Source organism: Rhinatrema bivittatum, chromosome 7, assembly GCF_901001135.1.
Source record: "Rhinatrema bivittatum chromosome 7, aRhiBiv1.1, whole genome shotgun sequence".
In the NCBI taxonomy this organism is placed as follows: domain Eukaryota; kingdom Metazoa; phylum Chordata; class Amphibia; order Gymnophiona; family Rhinatrematidae; genus Rhinatrema; species Rhinatrema bivittatum.
The window spans coordinates 219,654,583-219,680,491 of record NC_042621.1 but is presented as its reverse complement, the minus strand read 5'-3'; the positions used below and the strand labels follow the sequence as shown (position 1 = coordinate 219,680,491).

The following is a 25,909-nucleotide window of genomic DNA, read 5'->3' as shown; positions in this document are numbered from 1 at the left end:
AGGGAAAGAAATCAATACGGCACCATCCCCTCTTATCTAAATCATACTATTGCCACCAGCCCTTAAGAGTTTAATCATCCCCTGGTAGGTCACTACCAGATTAATTAGTAAATACACCTATACATTTAAAGGAATTTTAATTGTACACATTCCAACTCCCATAGCAACCTAAACGTAACTAGGAACTCAACAAAAGTAAGATGAAAGCAGCAAGAGGGGGCTTTCCAATCTTTTGCATCAAGTGTCACATGTATGATTTTTTTACCCACCAGTGAGAGGTTGTATGTGTGCACCCTGTGCAAAGAGCTCTTGCCTTTCAGAGAACAAGTCCGATCTCTGGAGGCCAGAATGACAGACCTTGAGGAACAGAGGCAGACAGAGAGGTATATTGATGAGACTTTCAGGACACCTAATCAAGGACCCATCCTCTTCTTTCTCGAGCTACAACTGCTTCTCTAAAAATGATTCTAATGAATACGCCAATCATTTGTTAGAAAAAATAACCAGACTAAAAACTCAATTCCCTGTCTGCCCACCAACCAGAGAACAAGAAGAAAAACATGAACCTGCTAAATGGACCACTTTCGGCACGGCCTCTAAACTGTAAATCATTTTTAAAATAAAACCCGCAAATCACCCTCTCGACACCATTCCAGCTAGCTCCTTAAAACAAATACAGAGCATTATCACTTCAACAATCACATCATTTATCAATCAATCTCTCGTGGAAGGTCTAGTCCCAGACAGGGTGAAACAAGTAGTGATAAAACCTATCCTAAAAAATAAAGCCAGCAGTTCTGACAATTGGGAAAATTATCGACCCATGTCTAACCTGCCCTTTTTATCTAAAATTCTTGAAAAAGCTGTTTTATCACAGCTGGAAGACTGTCATGATGACCATCACATTCTACCATCAAACCAATTCAGATTCAGAAAAAAAATTGCTCGACCGAGACTTTACTTGTATCCTTAATGGACCCCATATTACAGGGATTTAACAATGATGAATCTTATTTTCTGGTACTAATTGACCTAACAGCAGCCTTTAAAACTGTTGCCCATACCCTTCTATGCCATCAGCTGAGAAGAATCAGAACTGACTAATGTATTAAAGTGGTTCTCCTTCCTATCAAAAAGAACATTCCAAGTCAAACTGGGCAACCATATGTCTGACACCTTCCCAATCGAGGCAGGTGTCCTCCAGGGTTTAGCACTATCCGTAATTCTATTCAATATCTACATGTTTCCACTATATAAATTGCTATCTGATCTAGGAATCACCTACCTTTATGCCGATGACATTCCATTCTACATACCATGCACCTTCTCCGTTGAAAATACAATACCGATTCTTGCAACACACATGAAGGCTATACAACATGAACTATTCAAGCTCAAACCAACTAAAAACTGAAATTCTGTTAAGAAGAAACCCACCTATAACAACTCTGCAGACTCTAGACCTGGGCAACTTCAAGATTACTCCCTCAGACCAAGTGCGGGACTTAGGAATACAGATTGACGAGAACCTATCAATGGAAAAGCACATAAATAAATTAATCAAATCAGGCTTGCTAAACCGCGCGTACCATATAGACTGAAACAGTTGCTGACTCACGCAGTCTTCGAGATGGTCCTGCAAACCCTCATTTTTTCAAACCTAGACTACTGCAACTCACTTCTACTCGGAGCAGCTAACTATCTTCTAGAAAAAAAAAAAAAAACAACTACACAGCTAGACTCTTAACAGGATCCAGGAAATTCAATCACATCTCACAATCACTGCTAGGGCTTCATTGGCTACCTGTGCAATCCCAAATCCATTACAAGGTTTTAACACTAAACATACCACCCTCCACTCTAACTACATTGGTCTGGTTGGGGTAGTGTTACAACCATACAAGCCTCAGAGATCATTAAGATCTCAAAACAAAGGATTACTAGCTGTGCCATCATTACAGAATACACATCTATCAAAAATAACAGACCGTATGTTCTTTATTTCAGGCCCGAGACTATGGAACTCTCTACCTGAGACTGACTCTAGAAACAAAGAAATTTAAACGGGACCTAAAAACATGGTTATTTCAAAATGCCTATAACCCTCTCTCTCTCTCTGCTCTTTATTTCTTTGTTTAATATTTCCTTGAAATAATGCCTCACACCAAAAGGAAAGCTAAGATTAGGGAGAACTTAGTTTCTTCTCCCTTGTCGGAAGATCACCAGCTTCGGATTGATAGTTTCTTCGCAGCCCCACCGACAACTCTGTTGGAAGGAGCAACCGCTGCAAACAGCAGAGGTAGAGCATAAGAACATAAGAAAATGCCATACTGGGTCAGACCAAGGGTCCATCAAGCCCAGCATCCTGTTTCCAACAGTGGCCAATCCAGGCCATAAGAACCTGGCAAGTACCCAAAAACTAAGTCTATTCCATGTAACCATTGCTAATGGCAGTGGCTATTCTCTAAGTGAACTTAATAGCAGACTTCAGAGTTGCTGGCTAAAGGACTATCGCTGAGTCCTAGTGCACCTATAACGCCTTCTCCACTATTTAATATTCTATCGGATGGATTGATGATTCAACCTAGTAAGCCTGACTAGAGGGTTACTGTAAAGTCTGGGTAAGAGCTTGGGCTAATGGGCTCCGTAGGAGCAGGGGGGAAGCCCCCAGCCATGTTACTTGAGAGCCCTGGCCAGGCCTCAGGTTTAACCGACTTAACGGGTCCCTCTGGAGTTGGAGGCAGCGTTTTTACCCTTATGGGATCAGGAGATGGCGCCCCGAAGGTATGCTCAGTTTCCCGTGTATCTTTGGTTAAACCTTGGTGATTACTATGGAATCCTTATGGACTACTTTGGTCTCTCTAGAGTCAGCTATTTCAACATTAACGAATATTACTTTGGACATTAAACAACGGATACCAATTATGGATGAAACTGTCAATTCTCTTGACAGGAAGGTGGGACAAATAGACACTTGATTAACAACTATGGAGAGTCTTCAGCATGATTTAGTACAATTGAAAACAATCCATACAAAGAAGATTGAGAATATTGAAAATACTTTGAAAATTTTAAATCTTTGTATACTCTATTTTCCTTGTGTTAATTTAGTACCTCCTATGGATTTGTTTAAATCATACCTAACTAAGATATTGGGATTTCCATTAGATAACATACCTATTTCTAAAATGTACCTGTCTAAAGATCAACAGAATCAAGAATTATTAGTTGATCAACAATTGTCTGAGCAATCTATGAATCTGTCTGTTTTAGAGATGTCTTTAGATACAATGGTAACAAATCGTGCTACATTATTTGTGTCATTTACCTTTATTTCTGAGAAAAATGCTGTATTAAGATTCTTCCTACGAAAATGTCCTTTATAGTTCTATGGCCAAAATATTTGGATCTATCCTGATCTAGCAAGGGCTACGCAGTTAAGGAGGAAAACGTTTTTAGAAATGAGAGCTGAAGCTTTATCTTGTGGAGCTAAATTTACACTGAGATATCCATATAAATGTTTGATACATTATTCCAGTTTGAAATATGTTTTTCTATCCTACACAATTATGAGCATTTCTGGATGCGCATTCCTGAAGAAATCCTATATATATATATGCCAGTGGGTGCTAGAATTAATATAGTGGGGTATTCTCGGGGTAATTTCTTTTTTCTTTCTTTGTTTCATCATAGGAAAAATAGCTGGTCTCTCCTTTGTTTCTTTAATTTTGGAGAACTTGTGTTTGTTTGTTTTTTCCTTGAAAATGAAGGTAATGGATTTGAAGATATTTTCTTAACATAATATTATCCATATTGCTGTACAAGAGGATTCTTGTGATTATTTATTGAAAATTTATAAAAAAAAAAAAAATGCCTATATCCCAACTTAAACTTTTCTGATCTCAATACTTACCCCTATGTGGGAAAATTCATTAAGAACCTAACTAGTGAACTCAATACCACAGAACTTTTCAATCCTCATTATCACATCGCTTTCCAACCCCTCCCAAATAAACCTGAAACTGAAACCGAAACCTTTTTCTTTTGCATCACCCTCATATCCCACCGATACACTGAGTTAAAAATGCTAGCTCATCCCTACATATCTTCTCACCCCCAATAACACTAATCAACGTATGTGCCCCTGAGAATTTTAGACATAGTATGTGTCTATCTTTAAACTGTTATATGAACACATTAAGTGATTGTATTTGTCAATTCATGTATTGTATCTCATGATGTAAACAGTTGTGATCTTCATTTAGAATGATATATAAAATGGCTAAATAAATAAATAAACCCTATCAAAAAAAGAAGCAGATTTGTGAGGCATGACTTCCCTTGGGTAAATCCATGCTGACTGAGTTCCATTAAACCATGTTTTTCTATATTCACCTGTTAAGTCCTTTCATCATTTTGTAGACCTCTATCATATCCCCCCTCAGCCATGTCTTCTCCAAGCTGAACAGCCCTAACCTCTTTAGCCTTTCCTCATAAGGGAGCTTGCTCCATACCCATTATCATTTTGGTTGCCCTTCTTTGTACTTTCTCTAGTGCAACTATATATTTTTTGAGATGCACCCACCAGAATTGCACACAGGATTCAAGGTATGATCTAACCAGTGAGCGATACAGAGGCATTTATGACATCCTCCATTTTATTTGCCATTCCCTTTCTAACAATTCCTAACATACTGTTTGCTTTTTTGACCACTGCAGAACACTGAACTGACAATTTCAATGTAATATCAACTATGACACCAGAGTGGTAAGTCCTAAAATGGAACCTACATCTTGTAGCTACAGCATGGATTATTTTTTCCTATATACATCATCTTGCACTTCTCCACATCAGCCTCACAAGGTCTTCCTGCAATTTAATTACTCTGAAGAATTTTGTGTCTTCTGCAAATTTGATCACCTCACTCATCTTACCTCTTTCCAGATCATTTATAAATATATTAAAAAGCACCAGTCCAAGTACAGATTCTTAAAGCAGTACACCTTTTTCCACTGTGAAAACAGACAGTTTAATCCTACTCTTTGTTTTCCCACAGATAAGCAGGCTGAATTGGCCATGCTGTCTGTGATGTCTTTCTGAGGTTGCCAAGGTGGAGCTTCTTAAAAATGACAGAGCTTTGCTCTGTGTGTGGCTGCGCATCCTTTCCTTCACAGCTCTATCTTTCTCAGTCTCTTTTTTCCCCGTTGCCAGCTGCACACAGAGCTTTTTTCTCCTCAAAGATTGTGTTTGTTTACAGAGTCGGAATGCCTCCCAGACCGCCTGGTCTTAAATTCTGCCAGTGCGGAAAAATCATGTCTGTCACAGACGGACACAACTATTGCTACATATGCCTGGGCCTGGAGCACGATGAGGCCTCTTGCAGGACTGCGGCTGCATGTCCCCCAGGGCCCAGCAACTACGTGCCGCCAAAATAGCCCGGCTGTGAGAGGAGGAATCAGGGTCCTATGCCCCCCCTTCAGAGCACCTGTCGGGCTATTCCTCATATGGACCGCGCTCCAGTCGCCCTGAAAAATTGAAGAGGGCCTCATTGGGATCACTGGACAAGCAGCCTGAACAGGTAAGCCAGTTCCCTTCCGTGCCTCTGCGCCCCCCATGCCTCCCAGATGCATGGAGTGCGCCGCCACAACCCGCAGGAAAATCTGCGGCATCCAGCATCAAAGCTTCAACATGGCGGGCGAAGCTGACGCTCTCAGTCGACGCAAAGCAAAGACCAAGGCACAGCGCATGAGATGTGCCGTTGACACATACCTTGAAGCTGAAGCCCCTACCCAGAGAGGCGGTTGCTACCTAGCGCACCAACGCACCATCGCCTTGCAACATCTGGTTTGACACGGGATGACCCCTTAACATAAAGGCCGATGCAAGGGTACGTAGCGTCAATGTCCTTGATGCAAAAAGCGTCGAGTCACCGAGAGCAACCTGACTTGGGTTCCTCGACCGGGAAGCCTTCCAAGAAGACTCGTCAGGCTGAGGACCCCCAGGTGGTCTTTATCCCTGAAGAGTTGGCAGAGCGGGGTTTTACTGATGTGGAGCCTGCTTCTGAGTGCATGTCCACTGGCTCCTCAGAGTCCTCAAGACGGGTCTATTCCAATCTGTCCTCAGTATCCAAGAGGAAGAGGTCTTCACTGCAGTTGCAGGAATCCCTCCAAAAGAGACAGAAGACGACTTCCAAGACAGAGCGGTCACAGCTTCCACCTAAAGATCCGGTCTCTGACATCCTACTGGTGGCCTTGCCCCCAAGGGATTTCGTGGGGGGGGGGGGGTGTTCTACAGCCGAGGAGACTTAGCCCCACTAGCCTTTCCTCAGTGAGTGGACAGCAGCCGAGTCCCTCCGTACCACCCACAGCTAGACATCTCTCCGCAGCTGTCATCACCTACTTCGCCGGGTTCCTCGATAGGGTACCCATCTGATCCGCCGGAGGAACAGCCTAAGCCTAACTCACCACCGGAAGACCATTCCTATTCAAAATTTGTGGAGAAGGTGGGCGCTCAGCTTAACATAGAAACATGGAAAGTGCTGAACCTGTGGGCTGAAGTACTGGGGATCCTGAAGATCTTCGAGGCGCCGTCCGAACAGACCACTTTACCATCCCATGTGGTGTTGGACTCAGTCATGACGTAGGTTTGGGAATCCCCCTTTTTCGGTCAAGCTACCTCACGGAAAACGGACCTCTGTACTACAGCATGGTCCAACTTCCACATGCCTCGGTGGTGGTCGAATTGGCCATGAAAAGAGCCAAGAAATCCCACCTCCATTCAAATACCCCTCCCAGTTGGGACTGCAAGTACTTAGCTTTGGCAGGAGAGCATTCCAGGTAGGAATGCTAAATGCAAAAATACAACAGCACCAATTCTACATTACACAATACCTGTACAAGGCCTGCAGTCATTGACCACTTTGCGACTGCATCGCAGATTAAGGCCCACCACAGCAATTTCATGACCTTGAGGAGGGGCTGCGGCACCTGTTAACAATATATGAAGCCTTCAAGATGTCTGCCTGAACTATAGCGGGGGCCATAGCAGCCTGCAGGATTGCATGGCTCTCAGCCAGTGCCGTTCGGGACAACGTTCCGAACGGCACTGGCTGAGAGCCATGCAATCCTGATCTTCCGTGCAATTTACTGATCTTCCGTGACTCCCAGACAACCTGTTTGGCAACAAGTTACAGTAAACCGTGGCTTAGTTGAAAGAGCAGAATATAGCAGTTTTATTGCTTGCGTCTCCTACTGACCAGCAGTCCTCGAGCAGGAAGTACTATTCGAGCTTCAAGAAAGCGTACTACTAGCGACAGCCTTACAGGCCATATCCAGCCTATCGCCCGCCGGTTTATCCACAAGCCTGACCACAGTTGCGACAGCAAGGTCGCAGCAGGCAATGGAATAAGTGGCAACAGCACAAGGAAGGGGGCAGAGTGTCCTCCTCCTACCAGTCTTGGGCAGTGATCACCTCTGATCGTTTGGTGCTGAACATTGTCAGAGAAGGGTACTCGAACTTCAAGAACAACCCAGGTCTTCCCCAACTGGTCCAATCTCATTAGCCCAGCTTACAGAACCTGCCAGAGGAAGTCACCAATTTGCTCCACCAGCAATCCATTCAGCATATCCCCCACAACCAGCTGAACAAGGGATTCTGTTCCCAATACTTCCTCATCCCCAAAAAGTCAGGTGGGCTCTACCCGATCCTGGACTTAAGGGCTCTCAACAAATTCCTATTATGAGAGAAGTTCAAGATGACATCGCTCAAGTCCATTCTCCCCTTTCTGCAACCCAATGATTGGATGTGCTTGCTGGTCCTCAAGGATGGATATTCACACATCCCAATTCACTGCTCGTCTTGGCGCTACCTTTGTTTCCAAGTCAACAGGCGCCATTATCAATACAAGGTGCTGCCCTTTGGTCTATCATCTGCCCCGAGAGTTTTCAAGAAGTGTTTCATGGTAGCAGTTGCCCACCTCAGAAAGCAGGAAATATAACTGTTCCCCTACCTGGACGAGTGGTTGATAGTGGCACTGCAACCGGCAACGCTACAGAGCAACTTGGAATTAACCATCCATTGCCTGGAGGGTCTCTGTTTCATTATCAAACTGAGAAGTCTAATCTGCAACCCACACAGAATCTACAATTCACTAGAACTTGAATAATTACCACATTCGGAAGGGCGTTCCTGCCAGCGGACAAGGACCATACAGTGCGCATTTTGGCCATCCAACTATTTATTTTATTTATTTAGTCGGTTTTGTATACCGATGTTTGGTGTTGATCTTCACAATGGTTTACAATTACACACAATACAATGCACAATTTAAAAATTTAAAATACAGTCCTAAAATAAAACTATCAAAATACATACTTAATAAAATACAAATAAAATAAAATCTTAAAATTACAAATCAAATAAATCAAACATCAAATAATCACTGGCTTGTATATGTTCCACATGCTTGATTGAAAAGCCATTTTTAATGCCTTTTTAAACGTTTTCAAATTCCTTTGCAATCTTAACTCAACCGGTAGAGCATTCCAAACTAAACTAATGTGCTCACACCTCAGCCCATCAGATCCTGACCCTGCTGGGCCACATGGTGGAAGCCATTCATGTGGTGCCACGTACCTGCTTGCACAGTCGATGTTTGTAATAGGGGTTGAAAGTACAGTGGACTCAGTTCTCACAACCGCTGTGAAGGTGAGTGACTCTGACCCCAGTCATGAAAGGTTAGTTGGACTGGTAGTTGTGCCCTGCAGCTCTTACCACTGGAGCGCCATTTTGCTCCCCGGCTCATCAAATAGTCCTCACTACGGATGTCTCCAGAAAAGGATGGGGTGCCCACCTGGGAAGGGTACGGATGCAAGGGCTCTAGTCCAGCTGGGAGAGAGGCCAGCAGATAAATCTGGAGCTCAGGGCAATAGGGAATGCCGTCCGCATGTTCAAGAAATTCTTACAGGGCAGAGAGTCATGATCCACTCAGACAATCAGGTCACAATGTTCTACATAAACAAGGAAGGAGGGTCATGTTCCTTGATGTTGTGCAGGGAAGCGGTGTGCATCCTGGAATGGGCGAAGGACTGCTCCATCACTCTTCAAGCGACCTATCTGGGGGGAGGGGGGGGGTTTGGAAACACCACAGCCGAAAGACTAAGCAGAATCTTCCCACACAAATGGGATCTCCACCAGGACGTGATGAATGAGCTCTTCGTGAAATAGGGCATTCCATGCATGGACCTCTTCACTATTTACGCTTACACCCCAATCCCACTCATCTCAAAAACTGTACGTCTCCATCACTCTGCCTATTCCCCTGGGCCACAGTGCGAATCTCCTGATGCAAGACAATGGCACTCTGCTTCACCCCATGCACTCCTCATTACATCTCACTGCATGGAGGTTGAAAAGACGGTACTAAGCCACTTGCTGACTGAGATACAGGAAGTTCTGGTGTCATCCCGGAAATCTTCAACCAGGAGAAATTATCAGGGCAAGTAGCACCAGTACTCGACCTGGTGCAACAGCAAGGGCACAGACCCTTTTTCCTGCTCCCCGGATCTCTTGCTTGAATATCTCCATTGCCTGTATCTAGCGGGACTGGCGACAGCTTCGGTGAGAGTCCACGTAAGTGCTGCCATTGTGACCTATCGTTGTCCATGCAATGCCGTACCAATATCTAACCCACCCGTTAGTCTCCCAGTTCATGAAGGGCATCCTGCGATTGAAAGCACTTGTGCCGTGGGACCTCAACTTTATGGTGGAGCAACTCATGCTCCCCTCCTTCGAACCTCTGGAGGGTAGCCATATGAGGTATCCCACATGAAAGGTGCTTTTCCTGGAACCCCAAACCTCGGCAAGAAAGGTCTGCGAGTTGAAGGTTTTGGTTCACTATTCACCATACCTGCAATTTCACCATGACAAAGTGTTACCAAATGGTAGTGATGTGGACTCCAGTGATGGAATAACAGCCTACCTTGAGTAGAACTGCTCCAAGGGTCAGTCAAGGCGATCAGAACGCAATCCAAGAGGCAGTCTGGGTCAGATGCAGGCAGTGAGCAGCAACCCAAAGGACAGTCCGGGTCAGAGGCAGGCAGCAAGGCAATAATCCAAAAAGGCAATCCGCGTCAGGGGCAGGCAGCGAGCAGCAATCCAAAGGAGACAGTCCAGGTCAGAGGTAGGCAGCAAGGCAACAATCCGAGAGAGCAATCCAAATAAACGAAAAACCAGCAATCCAACAAAAACATACCGGCAAAGCAAGCCTGAAGCCAAGGCACTTGCTGGTGCTGAGGAGCAGGTTTAAATGGCGATTTTTCCCGTGCTTAGCACAGGGCCCATCGGGGACGTCAGCATGGGGGGCGGAGCCTGAACGAACTAATTTGAGTGTTGCGATGCAGCGCATAGCCATGCCAGCAGCAGGAAGGGAGCGCACGATGTCGGGAGGGCTTCCCCAAAATAGAGGTACAGGATCATACTGTGACAGTAACCCCTCCACAAGGTCCTCTCCTCTGCCCTTTAGGCTTGGGTTTGAGGGGAAATCGCCGATGAAAGTCATGTATTAATTGAGGTGCTTGAATGTTCTTGACTGGTTCCCACGAGTTCTCCTCTGGACCTTAATTTTTCCAAGATATCAAGTATTGAAATGACAGACCTTTTTGTCTACAGTCCAGAATCTCCTCTACCTCATATTGCGTGTCCTTCTCCACAACATCAGTTGAGACTTGTATAAGCCTTTTGGAAGGCCAGGACAAGATTGCTGGTTTAAGGAGGGAAATATGAAATATGTTGTGCAGGTGATAGTCGCAACATATGTGACCTTTCCAATCCGTTTCTTGACTAGAAATGGACCCATGAAATGAGAGGCGAATTTCAAGGAGGGCATGCGTAGTCTAAGGTTCCGGGTACTTAACCAGAATAGGTCTCCTTGTCGAAGTTGCGGGGATGGTCTTCGCTTCTTGTCTGCCTGTTTTTTTGCCTTGGTTGCAGCCTGTTGTAAGAGGATGCGAGTGTCCCTCCATAAGTCCTTCAGATTTTGGGTGACTAGTTCAACCGCAGGGCAAAATGAAGGGGTGGCAATCGGTAGCGGTATCCGGGGATGTCGATCGAAAACCAAATAGAAAGGTGATGTCCTGGTGGCCTGTGTGCAGTGATTGTGACACATCTCTGCCCTAGGGAGTAACGAAGACTAGTTGTCCTGGCGTTGATTTGCATAACAGCGCAGGAAAGTCTTGAGTGATTGACTGGTTCGTTCTGCCAATCCATTAGTTTGCAGGTGATACGCTGATGAGAAGTCGAGTTGAATTCCTTATTTTTTGCATAAATGTCTCCAGTAACATGCTGTAAACTGCACTCCTCTGTCCGAAAGGATGTGTTGGGGAAGTCCGTGGATTCGGAAGATGTGCTGAATAAATAAACGAGCCAAATCTGATGCTGAGGGTAAACCAGGGTGGAGAACAAAGTAGGCCATCTTAGAGAAACGGTCTACCACGACTCAGATGGGATTGTTCCCTTCAGATGAGGGTAAGTCTGTGATGAAATCCATAGCATGTGGGACCAAGGTCTGTCAGGTATCGCTAAGGGTTGTAGTAAACCCCATGGTCGAGTCCGGGAGGGCTTATGCGTGGCACAAGTAGGACAAGTTTCAACGAATTTCTTAGTGTCTTCCTTCCACTGTGGCCACCAATAATGGTGGGAGAGAAGCTCTCTGGTGCACCGAAAACCCAGATGACCAGCCACGTGGGATTCATGGGCCCACCATAGGATTCTCTCCCTCAAGCGTTTGGGAACTACTATTTTCCCTATAGGAATCGTAAGTGTAGCGGCGATCATATTGCGGGCAGGGTCAATTATGTGTTGAGGTGGTTCTAGAATGTCGTCCGGAAGAAAACTTCTTGATAAAGCATCAGCTTGCTGATTCTTCTTGGCTGGACGAAAGAGTAGCTTAAAATTAAAAAAAACTAAAGAATAGGGCACAACGGGCCTGCCGCGGATTCAGATTTTGTGCATGTGATAAATATGCCAAATTTTTGTGGTCCGTATAGATAGGGATGACGTGCTTTTCCCCCTCCAGCAAGTGTCGCCATTCCTCCAATGCTAGCTTAATAGCTAGAAGTTCTCGATCTCAGATTGTGTAGTTCTTTTCTGTTACAGAAAAGTTTTTGGAAAAATAGGCGCAAGTGACTCCTCTTTCGATGGTTGTAGTAGGTTAGCCCCTATCCTTTAGCAAACACTTAGAGAAAAAAAAAAAGACTTAGTGGAGTCTGGACATTGTAAACATGAGTCTTTAGTAAATTCTTAATAGTTGGAAGGCTCTGACGGCTTCTGGGGATCAACTATGGATGTCGGCCCCCTTCTTGGTCATAGCTGTGAGAGGTGTGACCAAAGTTGAATAGGCAGGAATGAGTTGTCGATAATAATTAGAAAATCCTAAGAACAGTTGTAATGTTTTAAGACCTACTGGTTTAGGCCAGTCCAGGATTTCCCTAAGTTTTTCTGGGTCCATCTGCAGACCGGTTTGAGAAATGATGTAGCCCAGAAAAGGTAATTCCTTCTTGTGGAACACGCACGTCTCTATCTTGGCAAAGAGCTTGTTTTCAAGGAGGCGCTGGAGGACTTATCGCACGTGGGTGACACGTTGGTCTATGGATTTGAAAAAATGAGGATATCGTCCAAGTAAATCAGGACATGTAAATAAAGGAGATCGCGGAAAATATCATTGACCATGGCTTGAAACACTGCTGGTGCGTTACATAGACCAAAAGGCATAACAAGATATTCATAATGTCCATCACGAGTATTGAAAGCTATTTTCCATTCATTCCCCTCACGAATTCGCACCAGGTTATACGCGCCCCGAAGATCCAATTTTATGAAAATCTGTGCTCCCTTGAATTGGTTGAATAATTCCGTGATGAAGAGGATGGGATACTGGTTCTTTCGTGTGATGGCATTCAGGTCTCGATAATCGATACAAAGTCACAGCAAGCCGTCTTTTTTCTTGACAAAGAAGGACCTAAGAACATGCCATACTGGGTCAGACCAAGGGTCCATCAAGCCCAGCATCCTGTTTCCAACAGTGGCCAATCCAGGCCATAAGAACCTGGCAAATACCCAAAAACTAAGTCTATTCCATGTTACAGTTGCTAGTAATAGCAGTGGCTATTTTCTAAGTCAACTTAATTAATAGCAGCATCTTGAATATAACAACATTCTTTTTCCCACACAACATGGGTTCCGAAAAAACCATAATACCGAGTCTTTACTGCTATCGTTAAATGATACCATACTGAGGGGTTTTGATAGTGGTACAAGATATATATTGGTGCTTCTAGACATGTCGGCCGCTTCTGATACGGTGGACCACGAATTACTGCTCACGAGACTGAGATTGGCCTAGTTGAGGCAACTATAAGATGGTTTAGGTCCTTTTTAACAAATAGAACTTTTTCAGTAAAAATATAAGATACATTTTCAGACACTATTAATTTAAATACAGGCGTTCCACAGGGTTCTGCGTTGTCGGCGACATTGTTTAATATATATTTACTTCCCCTATGTCATTTGTTAACTGGACTTGACTTAACGTATTTTGTGTATGCTGATGATATTCAGATTTTGTTTCCGATCAAGACTGACATAGGTGAGACTTTTTAATTGATAAAAATGTATTTAGAAATAATTAAACAAGTTTTAACGCAATTAAAATGAATTTTAAATCTAGACAAAACTGTTTTTATGCTTTTAGATAGGAAAATAAGATATGAACCAATTTTAAGTTTAGATACTGTTAATAAGGTTGATCTAGTAAATGTTGCAAGAAATCTAGGTTTTTATATGGATACGGAATTTAATGGTCAAGCTCATATCTCGAAGAAAGATAGAGAAGGATATTGCAAATTAATGATGTTGAAACGTCTCAAACCACTTATCTTATGAAAATTTTAGAACAGTTTTACAAGCATTGATTTTAAAAGGACTTGACTATTGTAACGCAATGTTGATAGGTTTGCCAAAAAGTACCTTACGGCCATTACAGATTTTACAAAATACTGCGGCATGGATATTGACTAACACAAGAAAGGGAGATCACATTACCCCAATTCTGAAAGACCTTCATTGGCTGCCAATCGAGTAAAGGATAATTTTTAAAGTTTTATGTATTATACATAAGATTTTATATGGAGACATGACAGATTGGTTAAATACAGCAATAAGAATACACGTACCACAACGTAATTTAAGATCATCAAATAAAGGGTTACGCTCAATCCCGAATATTAGATCAGCTCATCTTTGCGAAGTCTGAGATAGAGCGTTATCAATCGCGGGCCTGAAATATTGGAACAAAATGCCAACAGAATTGAGACTACAGCAGGATAAGAAGATATTTAAGAAAGAACTAAAAACATGGTTATTTAGGCAAGCATTCATAGTCGAGTAATATGCAAATGGAAAGTTTGTCACCAGGCAATTAGTTCCTTTCAGCAGGCTTTAAATTTTCTAACTTTTAGCAAGGTTTTAAATTTTCTAATTTTTTACTATTGATATGGATAATGTTGTATTGAATTTTCTTTTATAATTTGATTTTGATGTTTTATTTATAGTGATTGTATCTTTTTATCCGGTTTTAATGTTTTAATGTGAACCGTAAAGATGGACTTTGTCTAGATAACGGTATATAAAAACTGTTTAAATAAAATAAATAAATAGCTAGCAGGTAATGGACTTCTCCAAGAACTTATCCAATCCTTTTTTAAACACAGCTACAATAACTGCACTAACCACATCCTCTGGCAACAAATTCCAGAGTTTAATTGTGTGTTGAGTGAAAAAGAACTTTCTCCGATTAGTTTTAAATGTGCCACATCCTAACTTCATAGAGTGCCCCCTAGTCTGTTATCTGAAAGAGTAAATAACAGATTCACATTTACCCATTCTAGACCTCTCATGATTTTAAACACCTCTATCATATCTCCCCTCAGCCATCTCTTCTCCAAGCTGAAAAGTCCTAACCTCTTTAGTCTTTCCTCATAGGGGAGCTGTTCCATTCCCTTTATCATTTTGGTCACCCTTTTCTGTACCTTCTCCATCGCAACTATATCTTTTTTGAGATACGGCGATCAGAATTGTACACAGTATTCAAGGTGCGGTCTTACCATGGAGCGATACAGAGGCATTATGACATTTTCCATTTTATTCACCATTCCTTTTCTAATAATTCCCAACAGTTTGCTTTTTTGACTGCCGCAGCACACTGTACCCATGATTTCAATGTGTTATCCACTATGACGCCTAGATCTCTTTCTTGACTGCTAGCTCCTAATATGGAACCTAACATTATGTAACTATAGCAAAGGTTATTTTTCCCTATATGCATCACCTTGCATTTATCCACATTAAATTTCATCTGCCATTTTGATGCCCAATTTTCCAGCCTCACAAGGTTTTCCTGCAATTTATCACAATCTGCTTGTGATTTAACTACTCTGAACAATTTTGTATCATCTGCAAATTTGATTAACTCACTCGTCGTATTTCTTTCCAGATCATTTATAAATATATTGAAAAGTAGGGATGTGCAGACAAAAAGTTTATGTTCATAAGTCCATAAGTCGAAAAGGGGGGTCAATTTCGGTCAATATGGACATATGGAGAATTCCATAAGTTGAGTCTATGTCCATACGTGCACCGGTTCCCTAAATAAAAATTTAAACCCCTCACCCTCCTTAATCCCCCCCAAGACTTACCAAAATTCCCTGGTGGTCCAGCGGGGAGTCAGGAAGCCATTCCTCTATTCCTTTGCGAGGAGCACGTGACGTCTGCGTCACGTCGGAGTGACGCGGATGTCACGTGCTCCTCGCAAAGGAATAGAGGAATGGCTTCCTGACTCCCCGCTGGACCACCAGGGAGTTTTGGTAAGTCTTGGGGGGATTAAGGAGGGTGAGGGGTTTAAATTTTTATTTAGGATCAACGATCGCGATTTCCAACGTATTCAACATAGCGATGTTGAATAAGTTGGAAATCCGATCGTTTTCGCCTCATCACTTTTTTAAGTTAAAAAAAAAAAAAAGTAGCGTTTTACATACAAGTTCAAAACGAATGCACACCCCTATTGAAAAGTAAGGGTCCCAATACAGATCCCTGAGACACTCCACTGCCTTCTCCCTTCCACTGAGAAAATTGACCATTTAATCCTACTCTGTTTCCTGTCTTTTAGCCAGTTTGTAATCCACGAAAGGACATCGCCACCTATCCCATCACTTTTTACTTTTCCTAGAAGCCTCTCATGAGGAACTTTGTCAAATGCCTTCTGAAAATCCAAACACACTACATCTACCGGTTCACCTTTATCTACATGTTTATTAACTCCTTCAAAAAAGTGACGCAGATTTGTGAGGCAAGACTTGCCTTGGGTAAAGCCATGCTGACTTGGTTCCATTAAACCATGTCTTTCTATATGTTCTATGATTTTGATATTTAGAACACTTTCCACTATTTTTCCTGGCACTGAAGTCAGGCTAACTGGTCTGTATTTTCCCAGATCGCCCCTGGTGCCCTTTTTAAATATTGGGGTTACATTAGCCACCCTCCAGTGTTCAGGTACAATGGATGATTTTAATGATAGCAAAAATTTGTAACCTAATAGGTCTGAAATTTCATTTTTTAGTTCCTTCAGAACCCTGGGGTGTATACCATCCAGTCCAGGTGATTTACTACCCTTCAGTTTGTCAATCAGGCCTACCACATCTTCTAGGTTCACTGTTATTTGGTTCAGTCCATCTGAATCATTACCCATGAAAACTTCTGGTACCTCCCCAACATTTTCTTCAGTAAACACCTCTTGGATATAGAGGTTCATGTCCTCTGTCTCTGGTTATGAGAGTGCATTGACTCTTCCTCAAGGGGGAATGTTTTCTGGAAGGAGCTCAATTCCACAATCATAATCACGATGAGGAGGCAGTGTCTCAGCTTGCTGTTTACTGAAGACATCAGAAAAATCAGAGTATTGATGTGGTAGATCAGGAAGAGTGGGTTCAATGAGGGGTGAATTATGTAAGAGAGGCTTAACAGAGTTCAAACAGTCATGGTGACACTTGGAACTGCAAGCCGCTAATTACAAAGTCTCCCAGCCGCTAATTACAAAGTCTCCCAGTCTAATTTGGGTTGGTGTAATCTCAACCAAGGCAAACCTAGGATGATCTGATTAACTGAGGAGGGTAGAACGTAAAGATGAATAGAGGGGGATTCTGCTCCATTTCTCAAAGTCTTTATCTATAGTATGCATCAGAGGGATATAATTTAAAGCAAACAGGTCAGATACATTTGGTCCCAAAAAACCCCAGATATTTAATTGCGGATTTAGCCCATCGAAAGTGGAAATGGTCTTTAAGATAATATTAACCTCCCAGCTACTGAGGTTAATTAAGAATCTCCAATTTCTCTGCATTTACTTTAAAGCCCGATACCCTACTGAAGCTAGCCAATTCTGAGACGACCCCCTCCAAAGAAGTAGCCGGGTCAGATAGAACAAGCATTATGTCATCTGCAAACAGCAAAATTTTAAATGCAACCTGTCCTATCTGTAACCCCTTAATACTTGGGAAGGATCAGATTTTTGCAGCTAAGGGCTCTAAGAATAAGGCAAATAATAGCGGGGGAGAGAGGGCATCCCTGACGAGTACCGTGGCCAATACAAAATTCCTGGCTGTCCCCCCCCATTGACTTTTACTTTGGCTTTAGAAGAGCAATACATTTGCCTCAACTGTTGTAAAAAAATGTTCTCCAAATTATAGCTTTTTTAATACCGCAATCAAGAATGGCAAGTGTACAAGGTCAAAGGCCTTCTCTGCGTCAATCAACAGAAGGACTGCGGGAATACCAGCTTTCTTCGCCCACCATATCAAGTTGACAATTTTGCAGACATTATTAGCTGCTAAGCGGTGTGGGACAAACCCAACCTGATCATTTATTTATTTATTTTCTAGATTTTTCTATACCGACATTCATTTAGTGAAAAACATCACATCGGTTTACATTCAACAAGAAAGATAGCAATAGTGCTTTACAAGTGCAATTTTAGAGAATACAAGATGATATTAAACAAACTGGTAATTAAAGTACTCAAGGGTATTAAATAAACTAATATTGTAGTAATCCAAGGGTATGATAGTTATAGTAATCAAGGATATTAAACATACAAGTAATCAAAGTAGGTTAAGCAAACTTAGTTAGCTGGGAGAGATAGTTAAGCAGGAGGAAAAGGCAAGGTATCATAGCAAGAGATAATTATAAAATAGGATGCAAGGGCTGAAAAGTAAGTGTTAAGAGGGTGTCCAAATAGTTGGCGATTACTTCGTTGTGCAAATATTGGTAATTCAGGGAACCAGTTGGGGCAGAAATAGATTCATTTGTAGGGCTAAGATTCTGGCCAGTATTTTAAAATCTAAATTGATTAGTGATATGGGTCTGTGTGAGCCACACAGAGACGGGTCCCTGCCAGGCTTTGCTAAAATTGTTATACCAGCTGTATTGGAGTGAGGATGGATGGCTCCCCCCACACGGAGGTCATTGAGAAAGGCTGCCATTGGCTCAGCTAAAGTGTTGGATAATTTATGGTAATATGCACTGGAAAATCTGTCGAGGTCCGGTGCTTTGTTAGTCTTAAGCAATTTGATTACGTGCACTACTTCAGAGGTAGAAATAGGGGAATCCAGAAATTGCCTCTGGGTTGTGGTCAGGGCTGGCAGAGACATAGACTGTAAGTAAGGCTCTATATTGTGATCCTACATGGCTGTATCTCTGCTATAAAGTTTGGAATAAAAATCTGAAAAGCACTGCCAAATTTCATTAGTCTTCATACTGATATTACCAAAGGTGTTTTTAATCTTAGAGACAATATAGTCTGAACCATTCTGGATTTAAGTTGGTAAGCGAAGAGACATCCCGTTTTATTCCCGCCCTCAAAATGGGCTTGCTTATTAAGTGCTAGAGAATGTGATAGCTTATTATCTAACTGGCGCAGATCGGCTTTATCCGCCAGGAGTTTGATATAAAGGGGATGGGACTGAGAGCGCTCATGACAAAGTGCTAGTTGCTCAATTTTGCTAATTAGCACCAGTCGATGAGCTTCACGTTCCTTTTTACAGGCGATGGCTTGGAGATGAGGAGACCCCTGGCCACAGCTTTTGAGCATCCCCAGATTGTACCCCAAGGGAGAGAGGACAAACAGTTTAGAGCAAAATATTCCTGCATTTTCTTACTTAAGGACTGAACAAATCCCTCCTCATCCAGAAGGGATTCATTCAGGCGCCAACAGGACTGGCCCGCCTCCCGCCCCGGAGAGCGTATATCAATCCAGACTGGACCATGATTGACCATGAGATTGGACCAATATCTGTAGCTAGAGTCCTCGTGAGCAATGTTTTGTCTACTAAGAGTAGATCTATGAGAATAAGTATTGTGAGGAGAATAAAAGGTATTTCTCACAGGACAAGCAGGATGGTAGTCCTCACCTATGGGTGACATCACAGGATTGAGCCCAATCACGGAATACTTTTGTCAAAGTTTCTAGAACTTTGACTGGCACCTACAGGGCATGCCCAGCATGGCACTAAACCTGCAGCCAGCAGAGGTCCCCCTTCAGTCTTCTTTTTTCCACGCAGCAGTAGCCACACAGGTTAAAGAGCTCCACAGAGATTCCTGACAGGAATTTTCCTCACGGAATTACTAAAAACTTTTATACCCCACGGTTCCCCCTTTCGAATTTTTGCTTCCGCAGTACTCCGGTAAGTCCCTTACCCGTTTTCGGTCGATTCCCATTGAGTTTGGCCCTTGTGGCCTACTGGCCGTCGACCGCACCGCGGCTCAATTTTTCAAAGGCCATGGCGTCGGGGTTCCATCGGTGCCCTGACTGTACTCGCACCATGTCCATAACAGACCCCCATAAGGTCTGTGTAATGTGCCTCGGGTGTGAGCATGATGTCCTGACTCGCACCAAATGTGCCTTAATGACACCAAAAGGTCACAAAGCCAGAATGGAGAAAATGGAACTTCTCTTCTGTTCTCAAACTCAGACGCTGTCTATTGCTTCGACGTCATCCGAACCAGTGCCGTCCACTTTGCACCAGTATTGGGCACCGGCCGGTGACCGTCCGGCGTCGATGACTTCTCGGCCATAGACTACCTCTACTCCCCCTCAGGATCAAGAGGATCATAGAGAGAAGCATCGGCATCAACACCGAAAGCCTTGGACCATCGATGAAGGAAAATCAACTTCGCCATAGCCTGAGCCGCCATCGAAGAAACCCCGTCCAGAAAAGGCAGCGACCCTTTCTGGGACCGGGTCACCGAGGCAACCCTCACCCGGACGGGTATTGGGAGCCGCGACGCCACATTTAATGGTGGTCCCTCCGGCTATGCCTCTGCCTCCTTCTCCCCTTCCGGAGCTGGGGCTGCTTGCTCAAGGTCTCCGTGAAGAGCTGGACCGGATGGTTCAGGAGGCCATTGATAAGGTGATGCACAGATTCCAAGTTCCTTTGACGCCGAAACCGGTGCCGGTTGTGGAACCGACCACCGATCCCATTCCAGCAGCATTGGCACCGCTGCTCTCAAAGATGGAAGCGCTTATAGCCGCTTTTCCACCGATGGATCCTGGGTCACCGATGGCTCCGGTGCCTTCTCCACTTACTCTGTCATCGGGAGGAGAAACACTGTTCCGCCTTCCTCCATCAGGAGTCCTGCCGATGCCTCAGCCATCGATGCCGATATGGCCATCGGCACCACAGATCCATCCATCGATGCCTGCATCAGTGCCCTCAATGCCTTCAGAGCCTAGACCAGGACCTTCAGGAATACCTTAGTCCCGTCCTTCTCAGGTTCCTAGAGGGACAGGAGCTGATCCCTATGACACCTGGACTGAAGATTCGTCCCCAGACACTGATGATTTACCATCACCACCTTCTCCTGCTGAAAGCAGGAAGCATTCTCCTCCAGAGGACTTGTCCTTCATAAATTTTGTGAAGGAAATGTCTGAGTTGGTACCCTTCCAATTACAGACTGAGCAAGATGATAGACACCAAATGATGGAGCTGTTACAATTACTGGATGCTCCCAAGGAAATAACCTCCATCCCTATCCATCAGGTTCTTTTGGATCTTCTCAAAATGGCAGATACCATTTACTTGGTCCAGTCAGCCCCAGGGTTCCAAAAACCTCAGCTGGATCACCAATCTGTGGTTGGAAAATCTGCTCAAAAGAGGGCACGACCCTCAAAACCCCACTCTTCCTTCCCCCCAGGTAAGGAACAGCAATTCCTGGGTGCCATTGGCTGGCATGTCTTCCAGGGATCAATGCTCATATCTTGGATCACCTCTTACCAGCTCTATATGACCCAGTATAATAGGGTCTTATTCAAGCAGATACAGGACTTTGCAAAGTCCCTGCCTCAGCAATTCCAGGAACAGCTAAAAACCCTGGTTCACAAAGGTTTTGAAGCGGGGAAACATGAAATAAGGTCCTCTTACGATATCTTCAACACCGCTTCCAGGGTATCTGCAGCTGCTATTTCTGCAAGAAGATGGCCCTGGCTTAAGTCTTCGGACTTGCGCCCTGAAGTACAAGATAGATTGTCCGATCTGCCTTGCATAGGAGACAATCTGTTTGGTGAACAGATCCAGCGGACGGTGGCGGAACTCAAAGAGCATCATGAGACCCTTCACCAACTCTCTCTGATGCCTCCTGAGTATTCCTCTAAACAACCATTCAGAAAGGACACCAAAAAGTCATTCTTCTGTCCAAAGAAGTCCTATCTACCACTGTCTAGAAGTCGTTCTATGAGACCTTTCCAGAAGGCCCAGTCTCGTCAACCTCGTAAGCAAAAGCTGCAAGCAGCTCCTCAGCCGGGCCCTGCTTCCGGTTTTTGACTCCTACAGAGAGCAGCAGCCAGCTTCCACTGCCACAGATACCAGTGGGAGGTCGATTGTGCCATTTCATCAATATGTGGTGCACAATCACCTCGGACCAGTGGGTCCTTGCCATAATCTCTCAAGGTTATCACCTGAACTTTCTCTCTATCCCATCGGATTTCCCACTTCGGCAGACGTGGGGAACATCTGACCACTCACCACTCCTGGAGCAGGAGGTCTCCCTCTTTCTCCAGTCCAAAGCAATAGAACCAGTGCCCTACTCCGAACAGGGTTTAGGATTCTATTCCCGGTACTTTCTAATCCCCAAAAAATCTGGCGGCGTTCATCCAATTCTGGACCTGCGTACCCTCAACAAGTACCTCCAATGAGAAAAGTTCAAGATGGTGACCCTGGGTTCCCTCCTTCCTCTTCTGCAAAGAGGAGACTGGCTCTGCTCTCTAGACCTCCAGGACGCATACACACACATTGTGATAAGTCCATCTCATCACAGATTTCTGGTAGGCCCCAGGCACTATCAGTATCGAGTGCTACCATTCGGCCTGGCATCTGCACCACGAGTCTTCACCAAGTGCCTCGTAGTAGTAGCAGCCTTCCTCAGGACCCAAGGTGTTCACATCTACCCCTATCTAGATGATTGGTTAATCAGGGCTCCTACTCAGCAAGCTGCTCTGTCGTCCCTACAACTTTATTTATTTAACGTTTTTTATATACCGATAACCATTTGCACATCGTATCGGTGTACATTTAACTCAAAAACATGGTAGGCAGAGCCTTTACATAGAACAGTAACTATAACAATTGAAGTTGTGAGGCATTACAAGAGCTAAGGTATTGCGAAAGAGAAAGTAAACAATGATTATAATAGTTGTGAACTAATATACAGTATATTTACAAGAAAGCATATTTACAAGAGAGTCAAACAGTCATCTGGAAAAATGGATTTCATACATTACATGGAGGGAGTAGAGGGAGGGTAGGCTTGTTGAAAGAGCAGAGTTTTTAGTTTCTTTTTGAATTTTGGTGTGGATGTTTCTGTGCGGAGATCTGGGGGGAGAGAGTTCCAAAGAGTGGGGGCGGCGAGGGAGAAAGCTCTATTCATTGTATATTTTAGCTTGTAGGGTTTGATGGAAGGGGAGCGGAGGGTTCCTTGGAGGGCAGGACGTGTGGATCTAGTGGAGGTGCAAGGAAGAAGAGGGGGGTAGAGCCAATTGAAGTTTATATTAGTGATACTTTTGTATCACTAATGAAACCTTATATACTCTGATTTTGCTAGGATTTCTCGTCAATTAAGCAAAATCATGCTTAGTCCCATCTCAAACTTTGTCCTTCATAAGGGCAGACTTGGAAACCTTTCAAGCAAAGGCTTTTCTGCCTCGACAGCGCGCTCTCACTCATTTCTCTCACGCACCAGCTACAGTCTCAACACCGCTCGACTGCACGTCATTCCTCATCCTGCTGGGACACATGGCGTCCTCGGTACAGGTTACCCCGATGGCCCGCTTAGCCATGAGAGTCATGCAGTGGACTCTAAGGTCACAATGGACTCAATCCGTCCAACCACTATCGACCATTGTCCACATCACCGACTCACTCCGCCAGTCTCTGGTTTGGTGGAAAAATCAGATCAATCTCCTCCAAGGCCTGCCCTTCCAGGCTCCAAATCCTCAAATAACTCTCACCACTGATGCTTCCAACCTCGGTTGGGGAGCACATGTTGCCAATTTGCAAATCCAAGGAGCTTGGTCTCCAGAGGAAGCCAAACACCAAACCAATTTCCTGGAACTATGAGCAATCAGATATGCTCTCAGGGTGTTTTGGATTGCCTGTCCAACCAAGTCATCCTGATACAGACGGACAACCAGGTGGCCATGTGGTACATCAACAAACAAGGAGGAACGGGCTCCTACCTACTGTGTCAGGAAGCAGCACAGATATGGGCGGAGGCCCTCTCCCACTCGATGTACCTCAGGGCCACCTACTTGCCAGGAATGGACAATGTGTTGGCAGAAAAGCTGAGTCGCACCTTTAAACCACACGAGTGGTCCCTCAACCCCACAGTGGCAGACTCAATATTTCAACGCTGGGGTTATCCTCGCATAGACCTCTTTGCGTCACCTCAAAATTGCAAAGTAGAGAACTTTTGCTCTCTCACAACCAAGAGATGCGTTCTCCCTCTCATGGGCGACCGGTCTCCTATATGCATTCCCTCCACTTTCACTTCTCTCGAAGACTCTCGTGAAGCAACATCAGGACAAGGGATGCAGGATCCTGATAGCACCTCGCTGGCCGCGCCAAGTGTGGTTTCCGATCCTTTGGGACCTCTCCATTCGCAGGCACATTCCCTTGGGAAAGGACCCGCTTCTGATCCCTCAGAACGACGGGTGCCTACGCCAATCTTCACGAATTCGAACTAAGAACTGTGTAGATTATGATGTATTGCAAGATAAATCTTTCATACGAACATCATAAATATAAGCTGAAATATGAATAGATGTTGGGAATGTGATACCTCATATACCAAGTGAGCCTCTCGATATTTGTTAGAGAGTACTCATAGCAGTTGTATCGAATATACACAATGTTAACCACTATCCTATCAAATTGGTTTAACGTGATTGACTTCCTTTATAATCATTGGTATCTACATTCCATTTTTTCATTTTTTTCTATTTCATTTTTGCATTCTATTAAATAGATATAAAGACAGAACACTTATCCTTTGTGTAGCGTAGAGTGGTGACAGCTTTTTTTCAAACACCAGCCGAGACCCGACACGATCTGTGTTTCGTGAGCTTCTTCAGGGGTACGGTGTTAAGCGGTGCTGCGATGGAGATCAAACGAGATTGTTCTTACTTATCCAATGCTGCAATGTCAATAGTGAAACACCAACTACTTTATGCATACATTTTTAAAGTCTGTCCCATTACATGACGCTATAGCATGATCTCAGCTTTGGATAAAGCAGGATCCACCATGAGTTAACCGTGCTTTATTTAAAGGAATGATTGAGTTATCAGCTAGCCAATCAGAGCACAGAGGACAACTAAATGTACCAATGGGGAGCTAAAGCAATGATGACCATTCAATGCTATCGTTCAGTCCCGCTGGAGCCTCTGTTGCGAGAGTGAAAATCCACCATTGCTCGCGATAGTTGAGGTGGCTGATGACATCACCACCTCTTTCACTCACTGTAACTTGTTCCAATACTGTCCACTGGAGTTGGTCAAATGTGTGCGAAAATTGAAGGCAATGCTTGACGATGGGGGCTTCAATGTTAGCAGTGTTGATCCGACTCACTGCCTAACAATTTTGATAAATACAAAATCGATCTTCAGGATCCAAGATATATGTTAATAACTCGAAGATAAAATTAACAGAAATGAGTATAGTAATTCCTGAATATCAATTCTTATTGCCATTAGAAGCCATGTATTTATGGGGGAATTCTCGAATGGTGTTATGATTTCGAGGTGTTGAGTGGATTCTTGGGTACTGTGGGAGATTACCATGCCCACAGGGAGGAACCCCGTGGGGAGCCACAGACACAGAGTTTTGTCTTTTATTGTACAGCTGATATATACCACCAGAGGTGGCAGTAGTGAGTTGATCCAGAGGTAGCAGACCAGGGACCCTCGGCAGAGGGAACCTCCTGAGAGAGAGGCAAACAAGAGCGAGCCACCAAGGAATAACATGAAGCGATGCAAGCTCACTGTCACAGCTTCAAATGCCTGCTCAAGGATAATCTCAATCTTGCTAACATGAGCATCCTTCAAGGCCTTTCCCCCTTCCACGGGAATAGTGGTCCACTTGGAGACTACACACACAAGTGCATCTATCTTCGGAAAATGGAAGCACTCTCTCACCACTGGATCCAGAGGGTACAGGCCTTCCAAAATAGCCTCTGGGGCACCGCACTCAAGCTCAATAGATTCTTGAATGGCTTTCATCACAGGGGAAAACAAACTGATGTTTTAATGTAAAT

General features: G+C 43.9%; 1 protein-coding gene across 5 annotated transcripts in view; it reads right to left on the bottom strand.

The window, feature by feature from the left end:
* Window positions 1–25,909, bottom strand: part of PCGF5 (polycomb group ring finger 5) — a 295,109-nt gene that overhangs the window by 248,125 nt on the left and 21,075 nt on the right. The window contains exon 2 of one of the 5 annotated variants that reach the window (XM_029609855.1): window positions 14,230–14,333. The exons of the other annotated variants lie outside the window; for them this stretch is intronic. The gene's annotated coding sequence lies outside the window, so the exon portion shown is untranslated. The remainder of the gene's footprint in view (window positions 1–14,229; window positions 14,334–25,909) is intronic. 5 annotated transcript variants of the gene reach the window in all.